Below are 23,262 nucleotides of genomic sequence, written 5' to 3'. Positions count from 1 at the left end.
CTAAAAAAATATATATATTCCTTTAAAAAGTAGCACCTGGCTGGTTGCATGGTACTGGCCAAGAGTTCCTGCTGATGGCCCCAGAGATGAGACCAGTTTGTGGCTATGGATGGTGCCTAACTGCACGACCAAATTAAAGCAAGTGGGTGACAATGGCTGCCCGCAGTAATACATTACTTTGGTGAGATGAAGAGAACTAGGAATAAATTAAACTTTCCAAAGTGGATGGAAATCCAACCTTGGGGTGAGATGCCCCAAAAGAGAGTGGATAAACAAGACAGAGGGTTAGATTGTATAATCGGAATGTAAACTTTGGAGACTGACTGAGCTTAGGACCCGTGGCAAGAAAGTGGAAGGAGTACACGTCCCAGAGTGTGGAGCAATGTGGACTCTATTTCTTTATTTCCACACGACTATTGTCTAAGGAGGCATATCCCCTGTATATCTTTTTAACGTATATCTAGCAAGCACTATTGGCATCCTGTATCCCATGAGTGGAGAGATCGAAATGTGCACGGTGCTACTACGAGTATCTTAGATGAGCCTAGATGTGCCAGGCTCCAGGACCGGATAATGAGACAATGCATAGGAAGTGCCTAAAGGAGGTCAACATCTTTTATTAGATAAAGCCAAAACATAGTGTTCTCTGCTCCCTGGAAAAGGGAATAAAGGGGCCTACTTAATCAATTTGACATTTGCACTCAATTTATGCCATTGATCATGGCTTCACAATTTTATTTTAGGCTTAGATTTCTTATCGAATCATCGTTGAACACAGTGCTTATGGGCATAACCCTAAATAATCTACGGATGGGCTTTTTTTTTGTCAAGTGAGGCTCAAAGATGCCCGCCACTGATGGGGTATGTCTCGGACTAGGTGACTCACAAACACTTGAGCTGAATAACGTCTGCAAAGACATAATAGTATGGTTTGAGATTTACAGTACAGAAAAAAATCCAACTGAAATCAATAGTTATAAATGAATATAATGTGTCACCCAGCAAAACTAATTATGCGTAATGTTTATCTTTCATTGGGTGCAGACAAAAGGGTAAAAGTTAAACTGGGACAGAAACACGGAAACCTTGTGATGAGGACTCACGACATGTCTCAGCCTAAGTAATGTTTTTTGCACAACAAGTTCAACATATGTGAGAAAATATAGTAGAAAAATTCTGGGTTGTTTACATATTTAATAAGAATTATAAACTTCATCATATTGGTGAAGGGTTCAGGGGCCTGACAAAGGACTGAGAACTGGAGAAGTCCTACTGTTATAGATGCACCAACCAATATATGCCGAGATTACAGAATGACAGCTTGCTATCGCAGGTAGGTGTCATTAAACACCTACTCCTGGGGGATGTCACCACTCCTTTGTGTGTAAAAGAATGAGTGCCGGTACCCAGAACTCTGTCCAGAGGCCCATGGGCGATAGTGCGTGCTAAATACCAAGGCTGTGCAATTTTGAATCCACCTCAGTCCTCTTCAATCGACTACCAGACACTGCTGTCCCTTTATTTTCACGCTTGCCAGCCCCTGGTTTCTCTCTTTGTGACAGTTTTTCCTTTGTGTGTTTTCCCCCTCTTGCTCTCGGCGATGTTAGATGACCCAGTGGCAACAATTAATCACTAGATCTCACAAAACTCTACCCACGATGTGGAAGCTGTCCAGCTCTCCTTCCCTCTACACCGGATGTATGCAGAAGAGCTTAAGAAAGCAGCGTTCGACACCGATGACACCAAGACAGCGTGCACATCACAAAAACAGGTTTTCAGAGGGCATCACACAATGTGGCTCCAGTCATGTGTTTGAAGAGAATGCAGTGAGGAGGTAGAAGACATGCACAGATTTAGAAGTAGGTTAGTGAGGAGAATAAGTGAGCGAGGCAGCAATGCCAGACTACGAATTAAAGCCAATAAAATAATCAAACACGAGCTAAAAAGGTGTAATGAACTTGTGTTGCACTACACTCAAATTCACTTTATTTCGATTACGAAACGTAGCCATAAAGGCACATAAAACAATACAAGTACACACCCTTATAAAAAATTTAAAAAAAGCGGACAAACAAAGCACGTATTATATAAACATAGCTTACTGGAATAAATCACACCAAGGTAAATCCTCCATTCAGCCATATGCAGCTCGAACAAATGTGCACATTTCTGTCCTTCTTACCTAAACACTAGTTCCAGCAGGAAGGACCACATACTCGACCCAACCACATTTAAAATGAACACTAGTGACATATCCCTCTATCAAAGCAAAATATGAACCCACTAAAAGATTCCATCCGATTAAAAAAAAAAAATCAAGGATTTGTTTCTATTGATAGAACAGTTTAAAATGTGGCAACTATAGACACAGTTAGATGGGAAATCGTGTTGCTGAAGGTAGAGCAACGTAAGTCTATACCTTCGGATTCGCTGCGTCTACTGGAAACCTTTTAGTAAAAACAATAACATTGACAGTAAAAGTAAAATGCAGCAGGCTTTGTGGGGAGGATTCGTCGCAAGGGCAAATTACAATTTCGGATGGCTCAAATTCACATGAGGAAACCCGGGGTGTCACCTCACAAGAACTAACCTAAACCTGATCAATATTAATCTGTCCTACGAACAGTCGGTTTGCTGAATTATAGTTCCTCCATACAGGCTTTCATAGTCGATTTAAAAGCTGTTTTAACCCAGGCAGAATCAGTTTTAGATACAGAAGTTGGGTTAGTAAAAAGAGTTGGCCTTCCCAGCTTCAACAGTTCTGCCTTTCCATAACGGAATCAAGGGATTTTCAGAGTTCCATCACACGAGCGGCAATCCTCGATAACCTCGCTATTAAGGGAAGAATGTGAATTGTCCCAGATTGAGCACCAGAGAAGCAGGTGCGGCCAACTTGATAATATCCTCAACGTAATCCATCCCCAGCACCTGATGCGTGATAACGGTAGAACAGGCAGGTGGAACACTCAGGATGTGCCCAAGTACCCTATTTTGCTCACCAATGTCCCCAGGTTCCCAAGCAGTGTATCAAATCCCTCTCTACTCTTGAACCAGCTATGATCTCCCATAATTTGGAACTGACCACACTGTCTAAGGCACTGGAAAGATCCATGAAGGCGGGCAAACACTACTGTGCTTTACAATGGTATAGAGACTAACAGGTGTAGATGTAAACATTGCTCTAGCATGCTTAGTCCCTCACAGAATCCGTACTGCAACTCTGAAAACGTATTAGTCTCCCTCACCCAGGTTAAGGGATGCTCCAATACAGTTCTCGCCGCCAGTTTCACAGCTGATTCCAGCGCGGACACTGGACGATAGCAACCTAGAAGATGAGGGTTACCCATTTTGAATTTCAGCACGATAACAGCAGTGTGCCATGAATGTGGAAATCATGCTTTAAAATGAAAACAATTACATTAGAGGGGGCCCGCAGTTTTGGTAATGTTTTGGAGGGACTCCTATTAATTGCCTCCGTAACCTCTTCAGTAGTGAATTCCAAATCTGGAGGGAAGGACAGGTATAATGAACAACACGAAAGTCGTCAAATTAAGAAGTAATGGAAAAATATTTATTGGTAACAAATATGGACAGCACACAACTCGACTTCCCAACCGCTCCAAGACTAACTGGTCAGTGGACCTCAAACGACAGACAAGGAGAGCCCGTAGGTTTCAAACTAGAATACTGACTATGTAAACATAACACATCTACTCAGAACTCAGTGGACATGTTCATAACTCTAAATGCGAAAAATACAAATGTCTAAGCATAAATGGAAACATATACCTTGAGAAAGAGTAAGATTATACGGGAAACAGATGAGGGAAAAACAAAAAATTAAAGGTGATGTATCTGAACCTACAAAAATGGAATGTCACCTATCTACTTCAAAACATAGGGCCTGATGATGACCTTGGCGGATGGATTACTCCGTCTCAAATGTGACGGACATCCCGCCCGCCGTATTACGAGTTTCATAGGATATAATGGACTCGTAATTCGGCGGGTGGGATATCCGTCACATGTGGGATGGAGTAATCCCCTCCACCGAAGTCGTAATGAGGCCCATAGTCGTGTAAGTATTTTGATAAAGTTGCGTTTCTTCTGCTTGTCGTCATGTCAGACTCAAAAGCCACATTATTAGAGGATTCCCTATTGTGTGACCCCACAACCATGGCGGCTTCTGCCTCAGAGTCTCCTGGACAGCATACCCCTATCCCATCACCTCCTGCCTCTTACAATTAGTATTCTGTACTGTGCTTGTTTTCTGTACATCAGCCAACATCCACCACCACTCCCAAGGATCTGTCATTATCAAGTTTGTTCTAACATCTTCTATGTGCTTTAACAACGCAGCACACATCCTGCTCCATCATTTTTCATTCTCCACCATTATGGCATGTTTAGAAACTCTCACTACATGGGTAGCTGGGAAAAGCCTTGACCCTTTATTTTTCTTACCATGAGGTCTCCTGATTTTCACCACATCTCCCACCACAAATTGCACCTCCTTCACTTTATTCATCTCATCATACCTCTCCATACTTTTCCTTTGTGCCACAAACACTTGGTTCCATACCCCATCCTAGTCCAGCATTTTCTTTTCTGCACCAGTTTTACCCAATACCCATCCAGGTGACAGTTCGGAAGAAGAGTGTCTACCCCTCCATAGCACAAACAGGGAAATCCCCGTGGATGAATGAGGGGTGTTAAGATAACTCCATTATCTTTCCTGGACACTTTTCTTTACATCACTACCAGAAGATAAACAAATCTGAATGCTCTCCTTAAAGCATTCTATTGACATTTTCTACCAATCACTGCCATGTGGACCATACAAAGCCACAGAAAGGTGTTTGATGCCAAATGAATTGAGAAACGTTTTCATGGTACTCAACTTCTACTGCACCCCGTTGCTCGTCACTAATGCTCCAAGGACACCGAACAATTTGGACAGATAATCAATGACCTAACTCATGTTGGGATCTCATAAATTCACACTCCACCCACTCAGTCAAATAATTAACATTCACCACTGCATACCTCATGTCCATGCCTAACTTCTCCCAAGGTCATCTTGGGAGCTCCACTGGACACTGGTTTTGCACCTCAAACCCCTTCCCTCCCTTCCTGGTGCCCAAAATCAGTTAAATTTGACTATCCATGCCAGGCCACCAAAAGCAGCTGCACACCCGTTTCTTAGTTCTACATGACCTCGTTGTGCCAAATCTACTAACCGCAATCTGAGATCTGGAGTGGGGTATCAATAAGTTTCCTCGTAACACTAAACCTCCCTCCACTGATAGTTAATCCTTATTCTTAAAATATGCTTTGAGTTCCTCATCCAAATTCCTTTCATTGTGCCACACTGTTGTAACGCACTTCCTCAAAGTAATCTGACACCGATCTTCCTTCCCATTCCTGATCCAAAATGATTCCCACAGCAGCCACCATTCCATGCACTTTGCCAACTACGCACTCAACATCCTCCTCTTTTGATGTGTTCAAAATGTCTTTTACCGGGCACCTTGATAAGAAATCTGCCCTCAGGTTCTTTGCCCCAGGAATATGCCTAACCTCAAAATTATATTCATACATTCTTGCCACAAATCTAACTAGTCTGGGACTGACGCGATTTAAGTTCTTTTCGGCTAATAAATACACAAATGTCTTATGGTCTGTGAACAGCGAAAATTGTCTTACGCATGGGTAGGTCAAGAAATGTGAAGTGGTACACACACACGCCAATGCCTTTCTCTCTATGGTACTATAGTTATGCTCAGCAGATGACAACCTTCTCAAAGCAAATGCTATAGTGTTCTCCTTTACATCTACCATCTGTGGGAGGACAGTCCCCAATTCTACTCCACAGGCATCCACTGTAACAATCAACATAGTATCATTTCTAAAACTGCTAAGCACCGGAGCGGCCATAATCCTTTTTCTAGCCTATTGAATGTCTCACCCTCTTAGTCATCCCACTTAAATGTTTCTCCTTTACGCAACAGCGTTTTAAGTGGCTCAGTTTGAAGGAGAAATTCTCTATAAAGCTAGAGTAGTATTCACAAAGCCCAAGGAAAGACCTAAGCTGATTTTTGTCTTTATGTTGTGGACTCATGTCAATAGCATTCAACAATTACATCTTAGATCTGATTCCTTTTCCTGAAATTAAGTGTCCTAAACACTCCACTTCTGGAACCATGAACTTACATTTTCCTCTCTTAATCATAAACCCATGGTGTGTCAAGGTGGTCAAAACTTCAGTCTAAACCTTCAAATGATCAATCACATTTTCTTTATAGACTAAAATGTCATCCTGATAAGCCATTACTTGCTTATTATCACCAAAAATAATGCGGCAGAGGTTAAGCCAAAGGGCGGCCGCAAAAATCTGTAAGCACCAAACTGTATACTGAATGCAGATAGTGACTTGGATTACTCACACAATTCCAGTTGGAGATAGGCAGCGCTGAGATCTATCGTATACATTTGCCCTCCCCAACTAGGCTAGCATCTCATGTATTTCTGGAAGGGGGAAACAGTCTATTAGAATTTTCTTATTTAATGATCTGAGGTTGACGCACAGTCTCATCTCTCCATTTTGCTTTTAGCCACAATAATCAGTGAAATCCATTGAGGCTATTGGTTCAATAACTCCTTCCAAACACAATTTATCTAAATGATCTTTCAACTGACTTCTCGTGGTCAACTGAACACTTCTGACTTTATGCAACATAGGTATGGCATCCTCTTTCAATACTATCTTATGTTTATAACCCTTGGCCAGACCCAAATGATCACACAATGGAGCATTCACACACAACAGGTAATTTAATGCTTGGTGTGGCGTAGCAGAAGGTGAGACCAACACTAAAATAATGGGATGTTCTGTGCCATGTCTTAACACAATGCGAAAAGTACCCTGATCTTTCTAACCCAATATGTTATAACCCCTTTTCGCTACATACACCTTAGTTGAAATTGATCTATTTTGAAAGGTGATCACCTCTGGAAAGAATCCCATCAAATCAATCGTATGACCTCCAAAAGTCGCTGTGCGTATATCTCGAGGACTCCTATCGATTTCACCCCAATTATTCCAAAATTATTGGTCCATTATGATGGTAATAGGTGAGCCTGAATCCACAGTGACAGATAGTTTAACACTGTCTAATTTAATAACACACATTGGATCACCACCTTTAACAGGATTTTGTTGTGTATTCACCATTTTGATGTAATGTACTACCCTGCTATCTGAGACTTGTGTCTCTGTGTTAGACTTCATCCGTATTTCTCCCTCATCAACAAAACCCCCTTTATGAACGTTTTTACAGACTCTTGCAAAGCCTCAACTTTCTTGAACTATAGGCACATTTTATTAACCGCTGGGCAACTCTTGTAGTTCACTAAATGCGAAATGGAGCCGCATCTAAAACATGAAATGTTATTTGCTTAAGTGTTAGCGTTAGTAAACAAAAATTTGCCTTCATTTCTGTTATTTTTTCTTATTTGGCTGTTGATGTTGGTTTTAGTAAAGACTGCATTAATTTGATCTACATTAGTATGTTCTTTGTTCATGTTTAATTCGTTCAATACCATTACTGATCACTCTATACCTCTTGCAATTTCGACAGCACGGCAACTTCTCCTGAATGTGTCTATTAAAGCAATTTACTACAATTTGGTCTCTGTAATAATTATTTAAGTTGCCATCAAATTTACAAGTAATGGAAAGTACTCTTAATTCAGCTAAAAAACAATCTATAGATTCATGTTGCAACAGTTGGCGCCTAAAAAATCTATGATGCTCATACCATCTTTGAAATGGTCTTGGAGTCGGTCTATTGCTTCAATATAATCATTCCACTCCTCTTCTAGTGGACGAGTAACAGCCGGTAAGTAATCAAAAATTCTTTGACCTTCAACGCCTAAAGAATTGTAGACTGAATTTTTCACCATCAATTGCTATAATGTAACTATTTACGTTTTTGAACCAATGTTTTCCCTGGAGTTTAATAACTTCAGGTTCAGCAAGGAAAGGTGCAGAGAAGTTAGCATTCTGTATAATGTGCAATTATGAAACTTTAGTGTTTAATTGAGGCTTTAATTTAAAGTGTCAATTGATGTAAATGTGGAGCCTGGCAATCACTTAATTGTATTAAGTACAGGTGTGCCAACTGCCAAATGGTATTAGCACATTTTGTTGAAGATGGTGTGTCAATCACCGAAGTGTTAACAAAGCATGTAACTTTCTCTGACATATAGGCATGCTAATCACCGAATAGCATCAGCACGAAGTACTTGAAACATGAATACAACATTTCCCAAAAGATGGCCACTACACATGGCAACACAATTTATATAGGGAGCTGGGCATGTTGAATTGTTGCACAAGCGGAATCCGATATGGCTACTGTTGAGACAATGAGCCTCTGTGGGCTGCAGAGTTGAATAATATAAGTAAACCAGGTGTGTGTTAGTTATAGAATGGCCGGTCGTGGCTGACAGGCAAAAGGAAATTTGAGGATAAGTGTCTGAAATGTTTTTGAAGCTTAAAAATTACAGCAAAAGGTTGAAGGCAGGCCTCCAGCTTCTGATTTTCTTGAGTCCTTGTATGTCGTCCTGGTGGGGTCCTTTTCCCTCATCGCCAAAATTTGTTATAATAAATAACACGAAATTCGCAAGAAAAGAAGTGATGGAGAAATATTTTTTGGTAAGCAATACGGACGGACAGTACACGACTCACATTGCCAACCGCTTCAGGACCAACTGATCAGTGGACCGCAAATGGCAGACATGGAGCGCCCATTGGTTCCAAACTGGAACACTGACTATGTAAACATAGCATACACCTCCTTTTCTACATAATAATTGGAAGAACTATGTCCATAAACTTTCTTAAAGTGATTAACCCAAGCATTGGGGCTAACAGTTTTTGTTTTGTTAGTCTCCAGCCAAACAACCTTAGCATCTTCCAGTGTACAAATGGCAGACAAGGAGCGCCCATTGGTTCCAAACTGGAACACTGACTATGTAAACATAACATACACCTCCTTCTCTACATAATAATTGGGAGCACTACGTCCATAAACTTTCTTAAAGTGATTAACCCAAGAATTGGGGCTAAAAGTTTTGATTTTGTTAGTCTCCAGCCAAACGACCGTAGCATCTTCCAGTGTACAAGTCCTGACCACTAGAATTTGTTTTGTAGATCTTTTTTACTATTCGTTAGGGCGGCCTTATACTCTGCTCTGGCCTGTTGTGATTGCCTCACGTAAAACCAGCAAGGCCTTCCTAAAGTGTTGGTTAAATCACTTAAGCAACGCAAGAGGATGATGGACGGAGTGCTGAACAATGCAAACACTCACCCCCAGTCACAGATCTGGGTTTAATACATTGTTATTTTGCTCACCATGCCACCCCAGGTTTGACCCAGCCATATGCAAATCAGTCTTGACCCTGTTCCTCATGGGAACAGTCCAGCCCGAACTACCAAGCCAGGTAACCCCCCTCCCCTCCCCCCCGGACCAGAAACAAGCCTCCTGGGACCGGTTTCAGGGTATCACCCTTCATCAGCCAGACTAGCTTGAATCCAGTGGCACAGTGAGCAAGGGACCCACGTCTGGGTATACCCTTCCCACTTAGGGAAACTTTAGCAACACAAAAGGATGATGGACGGAGTGATGAACGATGCAAACACTCACCCCCAGTCACAGATCTGGGTTTAATCCATCATTCTTTTGCTCACCATGCCACCCCAGGTAGATAACTTAGCCTTGTGTAACCCTGGTTTACTTGGTTTCACGAGCAGGTCGCTAATGGCTAAATTCAGCTGGACGTACTGATAGGCCACCGCCCGGGGATCGCCAAAAGCAGTGAGACATTCTGACACCACAGGGCGATAGTTCAGGCAAAGTGTAGACAAAAAAGGAGCTCTTATCAACATTTCTCCAGGCCAGGCACAAGACTTGTGTCTTGACCATTAAAGAATCAGTGGCCTTGCGCTGATCTGCCCCACCGCTCCCAGGTAGGCATAAGTCTAACCATATGGGGTTATGGCCATTGTGTATGTTACTAACAATAGCTGCCCAGGAGACCCTAGGCGCAGATCACGAGTAACAAAAATATAATACATTGTACAGGAATATTCTCTCCTTTCAAAAGCAGCCTTAATATGATAATTAAGATCCTTAAGTTTGGCAACATTGGTTAAATCTAAAGACTTAATCAAGTGAGGTAGAGCTTGCCCTCACCGACCCCTGGGGAATAGTCATGTCCAGTACCATTATTATCAAACATATATGGCACTCATTGTCCAGCCGTAAAGGCCCAAGTTTTGCGTTAGAACGATATACTTACCTTTGGTAACGATGCATCTGCTAGAGACACTTCCAGTTGCAGATTCCTTACCTTAGAATTTCCTCAGGTGTCAGACTGGATCTAGAGATTTTTCATCGAGCCGTACCCTCGCACGCCATCAGGTGGCATAGGTCGACTCCACATACGTTGTTGGCGTCGTAGTCTCAGTGACGACACCATGGTCATATATAGGCACCACCTGCCGTGCTGATGTCAGTTTCTTTTCACGACTGTCCATGCCAGTAGCGCAGAGCCATGAAGAACACTGAGAACGATGCAACAGAACGTAGGCCCTGAAAAGGGAATCCCTGTCCCTAGAAGTCAGTTCGCAGTGAGGAGAGGATGGGTGGGTCAGCAAGGAATATGCAACTAGAATATGTCTTTACCAGATAAATTGTTACCGAAGGTAATTAACTTGTTCATCTGATAGAGACTTCTAGTTGCAGATTCCTTACTTTAGAATAGATACCAAACCAATACCTTCTTCGGCGGTGGGCTGCAAACCAAAATCATACTAGACACACCTGAAGGACTGAACGACCAAAGTAGCTGTCTCTGCGGACCTGTCTGTTCAGGTAGTAATGTCTTGTGAACGTGTGCAGGGATGCCCACGGTGCTGCCTGTCTAGGACAGGAACTCTGCATGCTAATACTGTGGTGGCAGCAGTTCTGGTGGAGTGAGCACGCAAGCCCTCAGGTGGTTGCTTCTTTGCCAAAGTATAGCACATTTTGATGCAGAGCACCACCCATCGCGAGATAGTTCACTTCTGTACTGCCCATCCTTTCTTCGCATCTACATATCCCACAAAGAGTTGATCATCCACCCGGATATCTTTGGTATGATTTAGGTAAAATGCCAATGCTGCTCTTTTTGGATCCAGATGGTAGAGTCCCTTCTCTTCATAAGAGGGATGAAGGGGTGTAAAAAGTAGGCAAAGTGATGGATTGGCCTACATGAAAAGATGTAACATCCTTAGGAAGGAAGAAGGCTCTAGTACAAAGCACCACTTTGTCAGGATGGACAGATAAAAATTGTGGCTTCGAGGAAAGAGTTTGAAGCTTACTCACTCTACCAGCAGAGGTGATGGCAATCAGGAAAGCAGTTTTTAGAGTGAGGAGCCACAAAGGACAGTTATGGAGTGCTTCAAAGGGGCACACATAAGGTAGGTAAGTATCAGGTTCAAATCCCACTGGGGCAATATGAACAGAGTAGTTGGGTACAAATGGGTGAGTCCCTAAAGGAACTTCCCCACAATGGGGGACTTGAATAGAGAAGGTTGATCTGGCAATCTGAGAAAGGCAAAGATAGAAGGCACGTAGCCTTTAAGGGTGCCCAAAGCAGAGCCCCACTGGGCAAGAAAGGATGAACAGTAGAACCTCAGAGTGAGGTGCAGAAATTTGTTGGTACACCATGCCACAAATTTGTGCCAATGAGAGGCGTATACTGTTTTGGTGGAGGGATGCCTGGCTGCCAAGATAACATTACAGACTTCGGGCGGAAGGTCAAAAGCTGTCAACTGCCGCTGCTCTATCTGCAAGGAAGAAGGCTGAGATTGGACAGGTTTGGGTGGAGAACCATCCCCTGCTGCTGCAATAGAAGATCCTCCCGAAGGGGAGGTCTGATCGGAGGATCCGTGGCCATGCTCGATAGCTTGGGATACCAAACTCTTCATGCCCAGTCCATAGCCACAAGGAATATTAGGCCAGGTCGTTCTTGATCTTCTTCAAAACTGGGCAGAAGTGTAAAGGAGGCCTGAGTTCCACTTGAGACGGAAAGTGTTGTTGAGCAAGTGTCGCCTTGAAAACTCCAATGCGCAAAACCGCTGACTTAGCGTGTCCTCTGCAGAGGTGAACATATCTAATCAAGGCTCTCCCCACTGCTGAAAGGGACCTTGCGCCACACCTCCTGATGGAGACGTCAATTGTGAACGACAATGTATCGACGGCTGAGGTTGTCTGCTCTGATGTTCAGAGAGCCTACCAGATGTTGAAGCATCAGGGTTATGCCCTGGTGTTCCAGCCACATCCAGAGGCACAGAGCCTCTTTACAAAATAGTCCACGACCCCACTCTGCCCTGCTTGTTGCAGTACCACATGGCGGTGGCGTTGTCCATGAACACCTGTACTACTTTCCCTTTGAGGGAGGGAAGGAATGCATTCAATGCAAGCCTGATCACTCAGAGCTCCAATAGACTGATGTGGAGTCGGGACTCAACCGGAGACCAGAGGCCTCTGATCTCCCCACCTCTCCCATACGGCCTGCCCCATCCTAGGAGCGACGCATCTGTCACTACAGTGAGAACTGCATGAGGAAGGGAGAAGGATCTCCCGTTGACCTAATGCTGCACCCACTGGAACTTCAGGTCCCACTGCAGCACCCCCATATGCCATCTGGCATGTGTCACCAGCAGGATGCATGAGGCCCACCAGCCTCAGTCATTCTCAGCAAAATCCAGGATAGAGGCTGGAACATCGGTGTCAAAGCCTGAATATCCTGAACTCCCATTTAAGTAGGATAAGCCTGAAACTGCACTGTGTCCAGAACAGCTCCGATGAAGGGGAGTATTTGAGAGGGAGTCACGTGTGACTACAGCATGTCTTTAGTGAACCCCCAGCGAATACACAAGGTTTGCCCAAATCTGAAGGTGTGAGACGACAGTCTGGGGCGTGTTCGTCTTCAACAGTCGTCGAGGTAGGGAAAGACTGAAACCCCTATCCTGCGCAGATAAGCTGCGTCCACCGCCATCACTTTTGTGAAAATCCAAGGGGCGCTGGTAAGGCAGAAGGAGAGCATTGTAAATTGATAGTGCTTGTGACCTCCCACGAATCACAAGCAACATCTCTGTGCAGGCAGGACGGATAAGTGGAAGTAGGCGTCCCGCAAGTCCAATGCTACCATCCAGTCTCCTGGGTCCAAAGCAGATAGGACCTGAGCCAGGGTGAGCATTTGGAACTTCTTCTTACTGAGGAAGAGATTGAGTGACCGGAGGTCTAGGATAGGAGAAAGGCCTTTGTCCTTTTTGTACACTACAAAGTAGCGGAAATAACAAGCATGTCCTACTTCTGGCACAGGGACCCCCTCTATGGATCCATTGGCCAAGAGAGCCGCAACCTCCTCGCGGAGAAGTGCCAAGTGATTCTCTCTCATTCGATCGTCGGATGGTGGCATGGATGGAGGGTGGTCTCAAAGGGGAGGGAGTAGCCTCTTTGGACTGTCTGCAAAACCCACCTGTCTGACGTGATGGACTGCCAGCAGGGCAGGTGAGGGGGAATCCTGCCTCAGGCTGGTCCATGGTGGGAAGCTTCAGACTAGGAAGGTTTGGAGGCTGTTGCTGGGGGGAGGGGTTTGGGGCGGTAGACTGGCTAGACCGCTGACTCCCTGTCCCACGAGGATGTTGGTTCCCACGTATCTGGTCAAACTGAGGCTGGGCAGCATGCACAGCACGGTGGCTGGAGGGAAACAGATGTGGTGGTCGCTCCTTCCGTAGCCACGAAAGTAGCAAAAAACAGACTGAGCGGGGCAAGGGGCAGCTGCAAGGCCCAAAGACCTGGCCGTAGCCCAGGACTCCTTTAAACGCTTAAGCGAACAGTTTGCTTTTTCTCCAAATAAACAGGTGCCATTAAAGGGCATGGCCATAAGAGTGGATTAGACATCCCTCGAAAAGCCAGATGTCCTCAACCAAGCTTGGCGCCATAAGGCCACCATCGAAGCAATCGATCTGCCTAGTGAGTTGCTTGTATCCAGCCCACATCGTATTGAGAACTTAGCTGTGTTTCTCCAGTCAGCGTGGGAGAAAATGGCCAGGGCATCATCTGGGACCTGTGACTGCATTTGTGCAACCTTTTCTCATAAGGTATGGGTATAACGGACCAAAAGGCATGCGATGTTCACGGACCACAGCGGCAGGCTGGAGAAAGAAAACATGTCCTTCCCAAGCTGATCCAGCCTGTTGGATTACCTATCTGGAGGTGAGGAAGCTCTCAGCGGTTGAGTGTTGTGTCAGGAACACTGGATCATTTGGACCTGGTCTATGGTGGTGGAAGTTATCCTGTTCACAGCAGCCCCTGTGCTGGGTTTGGACCAAGTCCCCAGCAGGACATCAGTGAGGGCTTCATTAAGGGACAAAAGGGGTTCAGAAGAGGAAGCCCCAGCCTGAAGCACTTCTGTCAGTAAGTTAGTCATGGATGCAACCGAAAGCAGCTCGAGGCCCAGGACCTTAGCCGCTCCTCTTACCATCATGGAATAGGGCGCTCCCTCTTCCGTAGCCACAGTAGGGGAAGAAAGCATGCCAGCATCAGGGGAAGTGTCCAGACATTTAGCTTCACTCAGGTCTGTCTGCCAGTCCATGGGATCTTGAAGCTGGTATTTCAAAGAATCCAGCAACCCAGCCAATCCTCACTGTACCACAATAGGGTCAAGGGTCAAAGGGTCAAGATCCAACCTAAGGAGCAAGGTCCCTGTTGAAGTCAGAATCTGCATCGCGCGACGCCAGTCCGGCTCCGTGTCGGATTCAGCAATGAGGATGGGGACAATGCAGAGCGTGGGCATGGACGTCGTTGACATCGGAACTGTCATCAGGGAAGGTCGAGTTGATACTACTGATACCAGTTTGGATCCAGGAACGGATCCATGGGTGTCACCTGGAGCAGAGGCTGAAGCTGCTGGCGTGGAACCTGAGGAGGTCCCTGACAACTCCACTGGGCCTGAAAGCACTCCAGTAGATTCAGAGTGCCCAAATATGAGGTGCATGGCCTCATAGATCTCACAGAGTTGGGCAGGGGTCGCTCTGCCTCCAGGAAACTCGGGGAGGCGAAGAGGTGACCCAGACGCAAGATCCTAGGATAAAGACCTAGAGCGAAGACACTCCTTTTCCCTCGTTGCGTCAGCCGAATGACAGGGGTAAAGTCGAAGAATGTTCATTCTTCTTTGACTACTTGTGGCTCGACTTATCCGACCGTCCTGAGGACTTGGAGGTGGATAACAAAGAATGGGGCCTCTGCCCCCGTTCTCTGGACCTTCCTCTCGACCGAGAACGGAAGGGACACGGAGATGAGCGCTGGGCAGCTAGCAGTTTTAGGGACAACCCCCTCAAAGCTTTTGGATTCATGGCCCAGCACTCAGAGCACAACTTTGGGTTGTGGTCGCCCTCCAAACACCACAAGCAAACAAGGTGCAGATCCATCACAGACACTGCACGAAAATTTGCTAACAAAACATCAAAAAAGATCAGTCAAAATGTGACTGTGGTGTAGCTCTTCTTCAGATCTGCGCTTAGGCTGGCGTGGAAAGAAAAGAACTGACTTCAGAGCGCCAGCCAGGAGCCCATATAGGTCCCGCAACATTGTATCTGGCGTGCCCAATGCTGACGACGGATGCGGAGCCAACCAACACCACTTAACGGCGCACAGGGGTACTGCTCGAGAAGATCTCCAGATCCAGACTGACGCCTGTGGAAATTCTAAGGCGAGAAATCTGCAACTAGAAGCCTCTATCAGATAGGCTCAAAACGACTCCTGCCACTTGCTGAATGAGTCCTCCGGGGCCCGGCAATAAGGAATTGTGTGCTGGGGAGTGGATTTGTGTAGTGGAATTATGTGGCACGGTGTGCAGTGGAAATAGGTAGACAGTATTTATGTGGTATTGAGTGTACTGGAGTGTTTGTGTTATGGAGTGCAATTATGTGGAATTATTTTTTATGTTGTGGAGTGGTATGTAGTGGAGTTTAATTATTTGGTGTGCTGCTTAATTTTGGTTTGGTGTGCAGGTTTTCTGCTGCATCCACGCGAGGAACAGAGCTTGCTGTCCCAGTGCTTATATAGGGCCCCAGCCTGTCCACTCCCGGGATCCACTGCAATTCAAAGGTGATTCTACTGCAACATGTCACATGGGTGATCGGACGCACGATTGAAGGAATTACAGCTTAGCCTCTATACTGACCTCTTCTTCTGCATGGTCCAATTCCATCCATTACCTAATTCTATGTGGATTCTATTACAAGTTAGTTTACTCCTCACAGGCGAACCATACTCTCGGCCCTTCACTGCCACTCCGAGAAGGCTCCCCTACTTTTCAATTTCCTTGAGTCATACTGGCCTGATCTTGGCTGCTTGGGCTGCATTCCTCAGTCTCTCAGGCACATCCGACGTACTAATGATGATCCCGTTGCTAATTGTGCGATTGAAATGCTGTCGACCAAAGTTCCCTGACTCACAGTGTTGTAAATAAGTTAATGTGTACGATCATGGGCAGCTTATGTATGCAACTTATTCTGTATTTCTGTCATGTCACAATGAACTTGTCTGAGGATGGTTGCTTTTAATACTATTGGTTTCCCACATTTTTTTAAAGCAATTCATTCACCTGTTTTCATAGATTTCATTGCAACTCTATGATTATTACGTTCAACTTATTTAATTCAGGGATCATTGTTCCTTTAGAGCTGAATTTTGTGGCATGATTTGGAATTCTGTGGTGTGGATTGGATGTATATAGGGGTTGCTTTGGCATAGGAGTTCTTTAAGTACTCTTCACTCTATCCTGCATTTTCCAAGAGTCCACTGTCTCCTAATGAAAACAGCAAAGTTGCTTTTACTAAAAATTGTGTTATTTTTATTTCTATATAGCTGATATCTCTCTGTTCAAAGACACAAATTTCAGTTCTTAAACTAACCAAACAGTTTGCTGAAGGGTAAAAAGTTGCATGCAAACAGAAAAATTAAGAGAGTCAAGAGAACAGCGAGATCAACTTATTATTTGCAACTTGAATTGCATGGGCATTTTGAAGACTGAAACTAATGTAATCGCAACCACACAGTCTTTGAATATCTGCAGGGCGCTCTATGCGCTTGGTGCTGTAATGATGCCGAGAAAGCTTGGGGGCTCGAGGAGAAGCTGACAAGGTACTCCTGTTTTTTTTTTTTTTTAGGCGTCGGACAAATGCATGTGGTTAAAGTCAGTGCTGCCTTAAAATACGGTGGCAATAAACACCATGGAGACTCTCAATCTCCAAATAAATTTAAATGTCAAATATGGGAGACACAGGTAAATTCGGTAACTGGCTGCAAGACTTATCAGATTATGTAAGATTTGAATGTTTTAAGAAGCCTGATGACCAAAGATGGATTGCAGTAGTGGTGTCACTTTGAAATAGTGGAGCAACAGTGAGGAAACTGTGCTGATCAGATGGCAATTTGGGACTTACGGTAAGGATATTATTGGGGAGATTTAAAGAGATGAGTACAATACTATGGATGAGTGTATTCTGGTGAGCTTTGCTATCTGTTTTTACCCCCAACAACCCAGTGAGCAAGATAGTGTGGGGCATGCTAAGTGGCATAAGGGACGTGCAGCACAAAAGGAGGTAGAGTAGGAGCAGCGCGGCATGCATGAAGAGTATGAGAGAAAGAGCGAGCCACACAGTAGAGCTTCTGAAAAGCGCCGTTATGAAAAATAGTTGTGCTTGTAAACAGAGTTCGTAGCTAAATTCCCAAGTAGTCCATATACAATGCATGCAATCTTACCACCAATCTCTCCTATCCAGTGTGACAGACTGGTGGCGAACGGGTGTGCCGCATAATGTTCTGACGCTATTCTCTGCTTGTTCACGCTGCTGTGTGGCAAAGATATGCACACACACCGCTCTGCTTTAAGAGAAGAAAACTTATAGAAAAGAGTGTGTCTGAACTAACAGATAAGCGCTCCAATGGAAGGCTACTGGGTAGTAAGGTTCTGCTCCGTCGGCGGTAACTAAATAAAGGAGGGACAAGGAAGAGCAACGATCACTAGCAAGCAAGGATTTTTAAAGGACACTGACATAGACAAATGGCAAGCAATGGGTGGAGCTGAACTCCACAAACCATATACAACAGGTCACTAAGTATCAGCTCAAGCACTGTCTAGGCTCGACCTAAAAAGTACATTTGACCTGTACTATCCAGTTTAGCAGCAGGAATCCTGCAATTAGAAGTGACATAAATGAAGTTTTCAAAGTGGTATTTCTGCATGGATCTACCAAAAAGACAAAACACCCAAAAGAAAAAATCTACACTTTTGCTGAAATTAAGATGTCTTCATTCGCGACTAATATAACCCTTCGCTCACTGCTTTACACCCTCTTGAGAGCACTGAATCGACTATCCAAACATACGTGCAGATAGTCTAAGGGTGGTTTCCGCCAGTCACGTGGATCAGTGAATCAATCACTTATTGATCTCATCTGTTGAGCCCTGCAGGACACAAGTTGTGGAATCCAGGAAAGTCAACTAATGATGAAAAGCCTCCTAAGTCGATAAACTGACTACTATTAAATTGGGGAACAACTTCAATTATTAACAGAACTCCAAACTAGCATATCTACAGTAGCGATCACGTTATAAAAAATAAATCTTATTAGAATTCAGCCAGGGGAGGACAGAAAGATCTATGCAACCGTCCCTAGTTCATACCCTCTTAAGTCGGTTTTGGCAAACGTGCGGTAAATAAATACAGCGGCGGCAATCTACTTACTCGTGGTCAGGGCAATTAAGGAGACGAGACTAACAGAGTGCTAAAATGTATGATGTGTTATTATATTATACAAATGCATGCACGTTCTACAAATCTTATGAAATAAACGTTAAACACGGATGCCTTTTCGCACATGTAGGCTAGGTTTCGAAGTGGGCGGTGGGAGAAGGGGGTACAGAATTACTGACTTCCTGCCTTTCAATAATTTTCTCAATATTTTATTTAATGTATTTAAATGTAGCATTGAGCCCTCTATCGTGTTTAAATGCAGCACTGGCTGTCTACGAGGTGTTTAATTCTAACACTTGCTCTCCACAATGCGTTTAAATGTAGCACAGGCGTATGTGTACGAGGCGTTCACTGTATTATGATGCCAGAGTGTACCTGAATAGAGAGTCTAAGAGAATACACGTCCACTCGTTTTTTAAACAAAAACGGGGCACTGAGACATACTTAAGATACGGAATGCTTCTACCTTCATTTTCGGTGCACTCGGTGTCATTCAGGATTCAGTTAATTGCGTGGTTTAAGCGTGCTTTTTTTTTTTGCAAGACATGAGGTATTTTCCCAACTATACACACACACAAATTCCCCCCAAAATGCTCGATTAAATTAAATGTAACAGCGCCACCATGAGCATGCAGACTGTACTGGTGAAAGGATAATATACGATAAAGGCTGCCACGATATTCATTTCCATTTGCTTACTAGACTCATGTCTCGACCCTTCAATAATGACACTGCATACTGATTTAATTCCAATCTCGTTTTCTCCTTCCGTAGAAATTATGCTACTTCCTTTGCCCAGTTATTTTTCACCGATTTTTGTCTTGTTTCACTCTACAAGTTGATATTTCTTACTTCCTTTCTTGTCTCACACTTTCTAGTCGAACCTCTGGTGGTACTCTGGTTATATTGATCTGCTGTTATCGCCTCATTTTTCTTACTATTCTATCCAATTATTACATCTCTTCTGCCTTTGTACCTAAATCTGCTCAGCACTGTCTTCCACGTTCAGTTCATGGTCTTATTTTCCTACTTTTCACAATTTCACTGGCTTCTGTTACTTCCTTACTTGGTTCTGAGACTGAGGGTTATATCGATACTTCACACGTTACTTTCATTTTCTCCCTGCCCTTTGGATGCAAAAGCAACACGGGAGAAGAGGGACGTCCAGCCCGCATTGACTGGGAGGAGAGAACCGGCACACACACCTGAGTCGCGTGGGGTCAAATGGTACGGCCTGGCTTGACATAATAAAAGGCCCATCGACCGAAAAACTTCAGGCAATAAGCCACTGCCCTGATACTGTGTGTTTGTTGCTGCATGCGCGCAGGGGCCTAGGAGACAATACATTTTTGGGGAGGACAGCGACAGCCTTGGGGACTTCTCAATTGACCCTATACAAATCGCCCATTGTTTGCAAAATGCAGGCTCTGATAAATGTACACAATCATATAGTTTGGACGTGAAATAGGGAGAAAAGAAGGCATGTTGTCAGTTTGAAAGTATGTTTTTTTGTTACGTACATTCACAAAGTATTTAGAACAAATGTGAAAATACATGTTGATTAACCTTGCATCTTCATGCACCAAGCAAATAAAGGTAGGAGGGAGAAAAGGAAGGACAGACCTTTTATGCCCGCACCGATCATGCCTCTCACCTCATGCATATTGAAACCACACTAGAGATATCAAAAGCAATCAGGTACAATAACTGTAAACTGTGCTCTGAAACCGTAGTTCTATTAACACTTCTGCACCTCTGTGCGATCTTGGGCAGGTCAGCTCCACATCAGTCAAACCTGGGAGCATTCACACTGAAAAAGCTCTTGGTGTTATAGACTATTTAATACTTGGGATTCTGTGATCCCTGTATAAACAGCAGTCATTAATTTCTATATGATTGGCTACTTCTGATGCATCAAGTCACTGATTATAAAGAAAAGACGTCAGAACTCGACTATTATAAGGTTACTACAGTCCAGTTTTGACTTATCTTCTGCCAGAGCCAGCAGCCAAGGTGAAAGGCAGGTCAAGGCATGGAACATATTTAAAGCAGCTGTTTAAAACAACAAATGGAACGTTGCTTTTCTTTCTTCTGCTCTATTTTAGTAGTTTAAAATTACAGAAGCTATGCACTAAAGCTGTGATTACCATCCTTTTGACTCCTGAGGACCCTCCACTGAATCACTACTGAAAGCCGGTCACCCCCAAGCAATTTGTATAATTTAAATTTCAAACATTAAAACATTAATTCGCAAAGAATACGCAAGCAAGTTCACACCAAATACTCAAATTACTAAAGATTTAATTATTTTATATTGAAAAAATATCCAATAATCGAAACATTTTAATAGGAAGGTTGGCGCTGCATCTCAGGTGACTAACTTTTCCATGTTTGGTCTTATTTAGGAAAGCTGAATCCTCAGGTGAGATTCTACATTTCCCTACGCCATTTCTGTTTTTTATTTTTTAGGTATGTAAGATCTGAAAAGGCTTTTTCACATAAATATGTGGTGGGGAAAGGAAGTAAACCGTAATGGCCTCGCATCTCTCCATAGGCTCTCTGTCATGTATAATTTATTTGTTTAATAGTGCCTCTCATACCAGTGTAAGGTGTTGGAGCACATACAATACTGTTCTTTGCATGATACACATTCTGTGCAGCAGGCATATTATCCATCTGCGCTACCATAGATGAGTCAAAACTGCTACTAGACAAAACCCCTACCTTTCTCCCACAGGTACATTATTCACCAGAGTTATCTTGTTACTTTTATTTTTGCCCGAAAGCCTCTGGTGACTGTTAAGAAATGGGGGTGGAGAGGCAGGGAGTTGAAAAATAAAAAAAGAACACTTAATCTGTGTATGGCTGCTGGCTCTCCTCCGTCCTCTTCTCTTCCTGAGTCCCGGCAGCACGGAAGCACACAGGCTCCCAGACTCCCCAAAGCCAATCAAAATGCTGCTGTCACTAGCATGACAGCAGCGTCGTGATTGGTCTGAGCAGCCTGGCTCAGCACTCAGACAGGGAGTGGGAGCCTATTCATGTTCTCCACCAGGCTGTGCAATTCAGCCAGGTGGGGAAATACTAAGTGCGCATGTCTGTTTGGCCAGCCCAAGCTAAACCGTCATACGCACTTATGGTACACATTCCACACCTCCTCCATGTGACACAGCCCAGCCTACCCCGCCCTGACTTGGCTCAGCACTGAAAAATAAAATGATAATAACACTGTGTTCTCATCATTTTATTTTTCCTTTTATGCACTGCTCAGAGCAGTAGGGGGACACTCCTCCCCCTTAGTGGAGGAGCCGCTGCTGCTGCTGCATGTACAAGGAACTTTGAGGTGCTTTTAAAACTGCTGAACAAAGGAAGTGATAAATATAAAAACACACATTTTTCTCGATGCCCTAGCTGGAATAGTGACTTTCTGCTGGCCCAGGTCTGTGGATTCCCTGGGAATGTGTCACAGACCCTTGGGGGGCCTCAGACCACAGGTGGGGAACTGCTGCACTAAGGTTTTAAGTGGCTTGTGGGTAAGGTGATGGTGTGGTATTATATGGGCTATTGAACCACTTGGCGTAGATGATAAGGATACTGCAAGTCATCTTGGAGTTCCATACTTTATAAACAAGCACTGGCAAAGCCAACAGGTCTCACCTATGAAGAGCTATTGGCTTTGCTGGTGTGTTTTTGCCATGTTGTAAACTAGCATGGCTGCTGCTCAGCATGGCTATAAGTTAATGGCATAAAGGAGAATGACATGTCATAAAGTGCTGTCGATTGGTGTGGCATAGAGTGTCGAGGAGTGAGTAGAGTGTCAGAGTGGAGTAGTGTCAGAGTGTAGTAGAGTGGAAAGGAATAAAGAAGAGTGCAGTGGCATAGAGTGGAGTAAAGTAATGTGGAGTGCCATAGAAAGAGTTGAATAAAGTTTCACTGAGCATAGTACATTGTGGTACAGTGCAGTGGCATGGAGTGTCAGAGTAGAGTGGAGTACAGTATCGTAGATTGAAGTGGAATAAAATGTCATGGAGGTGCATAGAGTGGACTAGTATGTCATAGAATAGAGTGGAGCAAAGTGGCATGGAATGGTGTAGAGGCAATTGTGTTTACAGTCACAGAGTGGAGTAAATTGCTGCATAGTGGCACAGAGTGGAGTAAAGTTTAATAGAGTAGAGTGTCGGGACGGAGTATTATGGAGTGTAATGTCGTAGAGTGATCTAGAGTGAAGTGGTGCAGAGTAGATTGGCACAGAGTGCACTGGTTTTTAGTAAAGTGGTGCAGAGTGCATTGGTGTAGAGTGCATTGGTTTAGAGTAGAGTGCACTACTCTAGTGGTGAAGAATGGAGTGGTACAGCGTAGATTACAGTGGCACAGAGTGCAGTGGTG

At 44.1% G+C, this 23,262-nt stretch overlaps 1 protein-coding gene across 4 annotated transcripts in view; it reads right to left on the bottom strand.

Annotated features, from left to right (window-relative positions):
• The window catches only part of TAOK3 (TAO kinase 3), a 1,041,334-nt gene that overhangs the window by 51,210 nt on the left and 966,862 nt on the right, over positions 1-23,262 (bottom strand). The gene's annotated exons all lie outside the window — the stretch shown is intronic.

Source organism: Pleurodeles waltl, chromosome 11 (genome assembly GCF_031143425.1).
Source record: "Pleurodeles waltl isolate 20211129_DDA chromosome 11, aPleWal1.hap1.20221129, whole genome shotgun sequence".
NCBI lineage: Eukaryota > Metazoa > Chordata > Amphibia > Caudata > Salamandridae > Pleurodeles > Pleurodeles waltl.
Note: the sequence above shows the minus strand (reverse complement) of the source record. Positions and strands in the feature narration are given on the sequence as shown.